Source organism: Labrus bergylta, chromosome 6, assembly GCF_963930695.1.
Source record: "Labrus bergylta chromosome 6, fLabBer1.1, whole genome shotgun sequence".
NCBI classification, from domain to species: Eukaryota; Metazoa; Chordata; class Actinopteri; order Labriformes; family Labridae; genus Labrus; species Labrus bergylta.
In genome coordinates this window covers 32,432,594-32,443,181 of record NC_089200.1, presented here as the reverse complement: position 1 = coordinate 32,443,181, position 10,588 = coordinate 32,432,594, and the positions used below count along the sequence as shown (strand labels likewise).

At 38.0% G+C, this 10,588-nt stretch overlaps 2 long non-coding RNA genes across 2 annotated transcripts in view; both read right to left on the bottom strand.

The window, feature by feature from the left end:
• LOC136179433 (uncharacterized) overlaps positions 1 to 10,588 on the bottom strand; it is a 172,791-nt gene that overhangs the window by 14,663 nt on the left and 147,540 nt on the right. The window lies entirely within an intron of this gene.
• LOC136179431 (uncharacterized) lies at positions 7,524 to 8,965 on the bottom strand. The gene is made up of 2 exons (XR_010666576.1): positions 8,604 to 8,965; positions 7,524 to 8,004 (listed from the first exon to the last, which is right to left on the bottom strand). It is a non-coding gene; the product is annotated as an uncharacterized lncRNA (long non-coding RNA).

Below are 10,588 nucleotides of genomic sequence, written 5' to 3'. Positions count from 1 at the left end.
CTGTGAGTCATGACTGTCTACAATGGGTGTAACACCCGAGTCCCACTGTCTCTGTGATGTTTTCAGAGTTTTCAGAGTCCTATCTTCACTTTGTTTACATCGTCAGGACGGCCGGCCGGCTCATCCCCTCTCGTATAAAAGTTGTTTAATTGAGGGACTAGAGAAAAGAAGAATAACATAATGTACACACTGCTTAACTGTGTTTCTAGATCACGCTCATTTCAGGTAAATTTACATGCAGTGTGAAGATACGAGCAGAATAAAGATCGCTAGCATTAGCATGCTAACACAGCAATGCAGCGCGAGTTGTTTTGGTTTCATGCTGGTCCTCAAGGGCGACATCTGCTGGATCTATAAATCGCATATAAAGCCTTTAAAGGCAGAATATGCTATTTTTCACACTTAAATGTAATAGATACTGTGACAGTGACATTTTCTGCCTTTAAGCACTCAGATCAAGATCTCTTTCACATGGTGGCCTGTCAAAGAGGGCAGCATCACACGTCATAATGAACTTTACGTGAATATGGAACAGTTCACAAACAATAATTTAAGAGCAACATCAATTAAAACAAAAGATAAAGTGCAGAAGTCGTGATGACAGATTACAGTTCAAACACATCAGGCACTGTCCAATGGTCTCGCGTTTTTGGTCATTTAAGATCGAGCCAAAGGCTTCAAGTGAAATGAGATCTGCTGGTTTCAAATCATTTTGGACAAAGTGCTCTGTAGGGGGCAGCAAAACTAAAAATTATTTTCCTGAGCTCAGTGTTATGAAGGAGTTTTAGGGCCACATTAAGGGGGAAACCATTTCAAGAATAAAGTCGTAATTTTACAAGATAAATGTCTTAGTGTATCAGAATAAAAGCATAAATTTACTACATTATTGTACATTTATAGAATAAAGTAAGAGATTTTCTTTTTTAAAGTACTTTAAATTGTGACTTTGGACAAACGTTTTCTTGGCATCACCACTCATAGCAATAATGCTACACACTGTGTGTGTTTTAAATAACAATAACTCTTTCCACATGTGGAAGTGTACATACCTTGTATTATTCTATTATTGTATTTTTTCTCCCTTTATTTAACTGATGTAAATATGCTTGATTTTTAACTTCTTGTTATTTATTTTTTTATTTTTTTATTCAAACATTTATTTTATTCAATATTTTACACATTTATATTTACATATCTTAGTTGGTAAAACATGGTAATAATTTTACAATAATTATTTACAGTTCGGCAAACATAGAAAATTAAAAATAAATAAAACGCATGGCAACATCTTCATCCGCACAAAGAGGAGACTCTTGACAAGTAGAGGGAAAAAAATTGCTTCTTCAAAGCAGGCATCAGATATATCTGTCCATAAACACACAAGCAATTGTTAACCTTTCACATACATCTCTATGAATATGTCTACTGACACATCCAAAATAAACCAAAAGAAATATACATAATGTTTTCTTTTAAATAAATTGAGATTATGTAAACCGGTCTCTTACCCTATTGGTAATGTAAGGTAAGCAATGACAGGAGCCCATAGAACCACAAACAAATCCATTTTCAGATGGAGTTTCGCTGTTATTTTCTCCATCAAGTAAACCCTCTCTAGCCTTTCTCTCCATTGGAGAAGGGTGGGAGGTAGAGGTCTAAGCCAGGATATGGTTTTCGTTTTCCTTGCCACCAGAAGAAGGATGTGTAGTAACCGGGCCTTTCCTTTATCCATCGCTCCCTCCAGTATTAAACCTATGATGAAATATGATGCTGTAAGCGGTAAATCTACTCCTAGGATGGTTCGTATTTCTGTTTGAATCACTTCCCAAAATGATTTTAGTTTGGGAGAGTCCCAAAAGATGTGAGTATGATCTCCAACCTGTTTACAGTTCCTCCAGCATAAATTTGTCTTACTTCTGTCATATTTTGATACTATGAATGGTGTCGCATTTTTAATTTCCAACTGAATTCTTTCCAAGTTGGACTGTTAGTTATCTTATGCCCCACTTCACACACATCCTCCCACTCTTTATCCTTAATGACCACATTCATCTCCAGCTTCCACCTTTCTTTCACATCAACAGAATTTCCTGAGCATTGTGCCTGTAAATATCTGTACATATGTGAAACTACTTTCTTAGTATTCTTTTCTTCCATTTTCCTCATCAGGAAGTCCTCTATTGGTGTGGGCAGTTGTTCCATTCTTTGTGTGACATTAAAAAGTTCCTTAGTTGTAAATATCTATAAAAATCCTTGGGGGCCAAATAAATGTATCCTGTAATTGCTTATATGACTTTAGGGTTTCACCTTCAAATAACTGGTTTATGATCACAAGGCCTTTTTCTGCCCAAGCGTTGAACCTTGTATCTAATTTCTTTAAAGTCTATGTTTTTTGCAATTTTGACCGCTCTAGATATTGTTAACGGTGCGCCTATCATTTTCCTAACTTGAAACCAGACCCTTTGAGTACAATTCAACCATTCATTTTTTATCTTAAGTTTCTTCCATTTCTTTTGTTCTAAGAATGGTATTGTCTCAAGAGGTACCAGTGGGCATGCATGTTGTCTAGTACAACAGTCGAGGAAGTACATTCATCCTGACTGTTTCAATTCTTCCGATAAGTGAGAGCGGGAGAATCTCCCACCGAGCCAAGTCTAACCTTATCTGAGCCATCAGTATACCATAATCAGCTTTAAATAATTCTGAGGTATCTGGAGTAATCATTATGCCTAAGTATCTAAAGCCTTGTGCTGACCAGTTAAGTGTAACTTTTTTGTCCAGCTCAGAAGGCCACCTGCCAACAAGTATCATAGCTTCTGATTTAGTTTCATTAATTTTGTAACCGGATACTTCCCCGAATTCATGTAAGCTATCTAAAAGGGCTGGGATAGAGCACAGGGGGTTATTAATATATAAAATAAGATCGTCAGCATACAGCATCATCTGATATTCCTATTATCTTGGTGTTCTCCCTTATCATTTCAGCTAAAGGCTCTATACTGATAGCAAATAACAGAGGAGAAAGGGGACAGCCCTGTCTAGTTCCTCTATTCAGATTAAAGCTCCCTGATGTATGTCCATTCACCCTAACTTGCGAAGTGGGCCCAGAATACAGCACTCTGATCCAATTAATAAAATCTATATGAAATCCCAATCTTTTAAGTGTTTGTTCCAGAAAAAGCCAATCTACGCGATCAAACGCTTTCTCTGCGTCCAGGCTGAGAATCATCGAAGTTCCAACAGACTGTCTAGCTACAGAGATTATATTTAAGGTTCTCCTGATGTTATTCAATCCATGTCGTCCAGGTATAAATCCTGTTTGATCAGCTTTTATAATTTTGTTAATGCATCTTTAAATCCTTTTAGCCATTATTGTACTAAGGATTTTTACATCAGTGCACAGTAGACTTATCGGCCTATATGAGGTACATTTTGTTGGGTCATTCCTTTCTTTGTGGATGACAGAAATTATGGCTTCTGACCATGTTTTTAGTGGATCTTTCTCCTGTGACCTCCTCTCTAAACCGTTTATAAAATTCCCCTGGGAATCCATCTGCCCCCGACGATTTGCCATTTTTTAAAATTTTTATCACTTCTCCTATTTCCTCCTTTGTGATCGGGTGTCTCATTGTTTTTGATTCACTTTCCAACAGTTTGGGCAGTTGGATTTTATCCAAGAAAGTTTTAATATTCCCCTCTTTATTATTTATCTCTACAGACTCATACAGCACCTTGTAAAAATCTGAAAAAGCTGCTGCTATATCTTTAGGGCGAGATGATACTTGTTTTGAGGAAGGATTTATTATTTTTGAAACTGTCCGGTTTACCTGGGCCTTGCGTAACTGAAATGCTAAAAGCCTGCTGGCTCTGTTACATGACTCATAGTATCTCTGATTCAAGAATCGTATTGCACCTTCTGCCTTATATGTCAACAGGTCATTTATCTTTTTTCTATATTGATTAAGTAACTTCAGGGTGCTTTCCTTGTTTGTCTTTTTGTGATCCTGCTCTAATTCTTGAGTTTTTCAAGCCTGGCTTGTTCTTTATCTCGCTCTTTTTTCAGATTGGATGAGAGAGCTATTATTTTCCCCCTAAGTACAACCTTTGAGGCATCCCATAAAGTAGACACAGACACTTCTCCATTATCATTATGTTCCATATATTCTAACCATTCTCTTTTAATTTCCTGTATTATGTGAGGGTCATTCAAAAGAGAGACATTTAATCTACAGTGTTTAAGTCGTTTTTCTGAGTCTAAATTTATTGACATCATCACTGGACTATGATCTGATATCGTTATAGATTCTATAAGACAGTCTGTAACTTTATAAGCATCTTGTTTTGATACACAGAAAAAATCGATTCTAGAGTAGCTCCTATGAACCTTCGAGAAAAAAGTAAAGTCTCTGTCTTTAGGGTGCTTTAGGCACCAAATATCTACAAGCCCAAGCTCCTCTATCATACCACAGAGGGTTTTAGATTTTTGAGTATTAGGTCCCTGGACAAATGGCCTTTTATCTATTCTCTGATTCAACACACAGTTGAAGTCCCCACCCACTATAACCAGCCCCTCTGCTTTTGAAGCCTGTGTCTTCTTCTTTTGGTGCGTATAAGTTTAGAATAGTCAACCTAGTATCACCAATTGTACCCACAATCATGACATGTCGTCCCTTCTTATCTTAATATACCTTCTCTGGAATGAGGCCGAGCGATCGATAACATAAAATTGCCACTCCTCTTTTCTTTGCATCGCCGCACGATGCGCTAAAAACCTGCCCTACCCACTCCCTTCTAAGTTTTTTGTGTTCCATATCACTCAAGTGGGTCTCCTGAAGTAATGCTATAGAACAATTTAATCTTTTCAACTGGTTCATGATTTTCTTCCTCTTTATGGGGTGGTTTATTCCTTTAATATTGTAACTAACCATTTTTTTTTTTACCATTTTTTTCATTTTGTTGTTACATCAACAAAAAATAAAATGTTCACAAATAAATTTAACCTTATTATGTTGCCACGTGTAATATACCAGCCGTTTTCAATCTTCACAAGTTTGTTTGCCGAAAAACTCAAAACAGTGATGGAACCTTATTGAACCAAATAAACAATAATGAACTTCCAGTAGTCCAGTGGAATGCAATGAAGTAAATATTAAAGTGGGGAAAAACAGTGACAGTTTTGAGTTAAGTCCTAGAGAAATAAACAAGACTTTAAATCAATATCAAAAACATATTAATTACATTTCTTAAAAGTGTCAACCCAAAATAGCATACCTTTAATTCATCAACTTAGCACCCGGACAAGCAGTGTGCTTTTAATGTTGTGATGAGCCATACTAAAAAAATATATAAGAAAATAATTACACAGTGTCACACAATTTGATACATTCATTTTGCACAATAATAATCAGCAAGTTTACTCCCGTTGCTGCCGCTGATGATTAAGAGCGATAATAAAATATAAACTAATTATTAAAGCCCAACAGAGATGATTTAATTCATAGCACAACATGAGGACTCTCATACCGTTAAAACAATGAGTCACTACAGCGTCCAGTCATCCTCCTACTTGTTGTAATCCGCTATCTACAAGAGTGAATAAATTTAACTTTAGCAATTCGCACTGTTCTTGCATGTGCTTTCATAGTGTGTGGATAATTACGTTTTAAGCTCAACAGATCACTTACCGCCAGCAATTGTTTGTAATCAGTTCACTTCACGCTGCACTTCCTTGTTCAACACACAGGTAAGAGAGGGCGAGCGCTTGATTACGTCACCCTTATATAGCCTCTCCCAGGGACCGACAAGCAACCACATTACACCAGTATCGAGGAAAAGTTCTAGTTGTGCCGGATATGGAGACTGGGCTCTGATGTTTTTTTCTTTCAGCTTTTTGATTACCTCTCGCACTTTTTTTTCTTTTCCTCTGCAAGTCAGGGGAGTAGTCTTGGTCGAAGAAAACCCTCCGGTCTTCATATTGAATGTCTCGTTGCTTCCATGCTTGCTGCAGTACCATCTGTTTCACACTAAAGTCCAGAAACCTCACAATTATAGACCTTGGTGGTGCTGTTGCATCCTTCGGCCTAATCTCTACATCTCCTTGCAACTCGAGCACAGTTTTCAGAAAGTCAGACACAAATGATGTCACATCTTTCTTTTCGGCACCTTCTGGTATACCATAAAGCAGTGATGTCAAAGTTCTATTGGGTCAGGGGCTGGATTTGTTCAAATGAGACCTCAAGTGGGCCGGACTAATTTTGCCAACATCACTATAACTCAACACATGGATATATAGGCTAATGTATGATTATATAGAAAACTTTAACATTAACTTGGACTTGGGCGGCAGTATCTCAGTCTGTAGAGACTTGGGTTGGGAACCGGAGGGTCACCAGTTCAAGTCCTGGTGCGGACCAAATATGGAAGTTAGTCTGGTAGCTGGAGAGGTACCAGATCACCTCCTGAGCACTGCCGAGGTGCCCCTGAGCAAGGCACCAAACCCTCTCCCCACCATCAGCTCAGGAGCGCCCGCTGTGGGCCGCTCCGTCACTCTGGCTTCTCTCCATGTCCATAGGATCCCGTTTCTGCATGTGTGTGTATATTTCAGCCTATGTGTGTGTGATTTGCTGAGTGTAAAAACTGAAATTTCCCCTTGCGGGGAACAATAAAAGTAAATCTTAATCTTAAATCTTAACATTAAGCAGAGGGGTTAACTGTCATTGCAAACTGCAGGTTGGCACATGGAAATATTTAAATGTACCACATTACAGAAGAAAATATCAATAATTATGTTTTGTTTGAGATTATTATATTATATTTAAATATTGCTGTTCAAGGTTATAGAAACTTTGACACAGGTTATTCTACCTGCCCTGGGATTAGTGCATTAGAGAGAGAGAGAGAGAGAGAGAGACAGAGACAGAGAGAGTGAGAGACAGAGAGAGAGAGAGAGAGAGAGAGAGAGAGAGAGAGAGAGAGAGAGACAGAGAGAGACAGAGACAGAGAGAGTGAGAGACAGAGAGAGAGAGAGAGAGAGAGACAGAGAGAGAGAGAGAGAGAGAGAGACAGAGAGAGTGAGAGACAGAGAGAGTGAGAGACAGAGAGAGAGAGAGAGAGAGAGAGAGACAGAGAGAGTGAGAGACAGAGAGAGAGACTTTAGATCTGTGTGTGTCAGGCCCATTTGCCAACCATTTTCTTCCCATTTTAAAACCCTTTGTCCAGTTTAGATGGGAGAAGTTGATATTATGTGATATTGATCTGGGAAGACTACATTTCTAAATCATTTTTAACTGTGCTTTTATTCACAAGTTATTGATCTTATTTACTCTCGACGTATCTTGATTTAAGAATGGGGCTGTGTTTAAGGGCATATTTTTGCAATGACTCTGTTCCATCCCATTTTGAGAAATGAACTACATTAGTATTTATCAAAAGAATAAGAAGTTGTGTAAAAGTAGACTTCCTTCCCTAAGCTATTGAGTTGAGCATTAATCTGAAATGTATACTCATAAGTAGACATAAAGGAGTGCATTTCTATAGAAATATTTATTTAATCTGAAAAACAACATTAAAAAAAGTCTGTTTTTACAGCAGAGATGAACATGTTTACAGCTTGGTACAAAACAAACAAATAGGTGTGATTAGCTCATGTCTCGATGGACACACACTGTACGGGGGGGTGAATGTTTTGATGACTCATCAGTTTTGATTTGATGAAGGATAAGAGTTATTCACAATAAGGCGTGTAGCTGACCAGCTTGACAGGCGGGCGCGGTGTAACGGTTTGTCAAAAGGCTTAAAACCCGTCTCAGCTCTCAGCCTGTGGATGACATCACTCAGGCCATCCGGGGGAGACCTCCCTCACAGCAAGCTGTTGAAGAGAACCAACTGAAGTCCACCCCAGAAGAACCAACAAATACAGATGTTGTTGAGGCTCAGGTTTCTTCCTCTGTCTCTGCAGCTCTCTGGGCACCTCGACGGACAAGTCACCAATAATCCACACTGTGTCTATAGGAGAAATACAAAGGTGTTCAATTAATGCCTCAGACAACATGTACAGTTAACTACATGTGACAGCTCAGGCTGTTTTTTTGTTATTAGCCACATCTGCAGGAATAATATTGAACAAGGTAGCTGCAACTCATCATAATAGATGCCAGTCTTAAATACTATTTTTTCTAATACTTAAAGTTTTTGGTGTGAAGCTGACACTGTCCACAGACTCCATGACTTCACGGGGTTCAATAGAAAACAAATATCTTATAATAAATACTAAATAATTATTTTTCAATTGTCATGTTCACCTCATCGCTGTTGACATCAGTAAATATAAAACACAGACATTCCTCTTTTTGTCAGAACAGTAACATGAACTGTATGCTTTGTAATATTGATTTCTTCTGGATGTCTCATTTATTTACAGTCTATGGATAAAACTTTGTTCATGTATTTCTCTGCTAACACTGACAAAGTCTAACTGCTCTGACAAATAACTCATAAACATAATTGTATATTTAAAAAAGTGTAGTTTTAAGACTTTAATTAAATATTTGTGTTGAATATAATTCGTTTTAACTGTGTTGTAGAAAAGTTAAATGTTAACTTACTGTTTGTAGAGTTTTCTCAGGACGAGCAGGAATAGGGGATGATAGCAGCCTAGCTGTTAGCTATGCTGTGAAGTGGACTGCTAACGTCGAGCTGAATGGGCGGAGCTAAGTCCCGCCGGTCCCGCCTTACTGCTGTCGCTAGGTTGATCCGAAGTTAGGTTGAGACTGCAAATCCAATATGGATGCGGCCGTCGATTGGACTCATTTTCTGCCTATGTCACAGATGGGTCAGGGCTCGTCCAGCAATATTTACAGTCTATGGTCAGGCCACAGCACAGTTTGCACTCGTTCACATGTAACAGAGTTAAAATGCACTTTATTTTGAGTACAGTTTACAATTTATACTTCAGATTTCATTTATAATTTTTTTCTGTTAAGTATTTGTGAATTTTATCTTAACGAGTTATGTATATTTACTGTTATTTTATTAAATTTATTTTTCCTTTGAGAATTACCTTTTTGGCACTTTGCAGCTTCTGTACCTCCTGGGTTACCGTAGCTCCTTCCGTCTGTCCCTCACAGTGCCGTTTTGCATTGCTGAGGTTAAGTTGTATGTAAAAACGTTGCTGCATCATTATCTTATTTACTGTGGAAAATCAGTGATTTAAGTTTTGATGTTCGGTTTATTTTATAAACTGATAGTAATACGATGTTAATCAGTCATTTTGTTTAGGTTTGTTTAGGTTTAGGAATGTAGCGGTTTTGGCGCGAATTGTGTAATATCCTACAGCGCTTGTGTAACGTGATTGACGTAGTGCCGCAGATATTCTCAGTTAAAATAATATTTATTTTGCATGTGTAGGAGCCGAGGTGCAGAAAACGAATGTCCAGAAGGCACATTGAATGTTCTTTTGTCTTCTGCAGGTATGTTTTTCTTTGTATTTTCATACTTTCTGTTTTGTTTTACAGCCGCATGTTGTCGTTTATTTTGTCCACTAGGTGTCACTGTTTTACCATTTGGTATACTGTTTCTCATGTTTTTTTACTGAGATTTATTGTTAATATACACTGTAAAACCGAAGTTTTTCAGCCATTTGTAGCAGCTCTTGGTTATAAATATTTACATATAGTTAAGATATTGAAATGATGATTGTAATGTATTTCTATGTAATATAAATGTGTTTTGAGCTCTGACAGTGCCGTTTTGCATTGCTGAGGGAGCAGAGGTCCAGAAAACAAATGTCCAGAAGGCACATTGAATGTTCTTTTGTCTTCTGCAGAAAATAAATGCTGGAAAACAGTCAAAGTCTGATTTTCTTCACCCCCCTGACCACATCTGTTACACACAGATAAAACATGCTCACATGAATAAGTTATCACAAACACACAGAGTGTCTTTGATGCAAGACCGAAGTCATCTTCAGGTATTTTTAGTAGTAGGCATTATAAAATGATGACATGTTTCCAAACCAACAGACTTGAATTGATCCTTCAGCGTTGCACAGCAGTCTGATCAGCTCCGTGTGGAGTTCAACTTCAACTAAGTAAACTCAGTTAAACCACTTTTGATATGAGTCTGGCAGTCCGTTCTTCTTCGTGTCCGTACTATCGTGATCTAACTCTGTCACTGACTTTTTATGCGTCATGAATCTGTGCCATCTCCGTGCGTAATTCAAGGAAGCATTTTAATGCAGCTCCTTGGTTAAACCAGCGGACCTCTGTATGATTGGACAGCCTGTGCGTGATATCGTTTTTGGATAAGAAGGAAATGTTCAGTAATAGTTATATATTTACAGTCTGATGAAAGCTGGTGATAAAGGCGCAACAGCAGGCTACTGCATTTAGAAGTGATGTCACGCTGAAACTTTCAGGTAATCAACACAACACGTTCACCTCTGGGTGACCTAAAAATGAACCATCTGTAATTAAAATCAGTTAATATTCATTTTAATTTACTGTTTTTACAATAACCAGAGGTAAAATAAGTCGGGAGATGCATCAGGCTCAACGTCTGGATGTGTGGAGACGGTCTGGGCCATTACGCA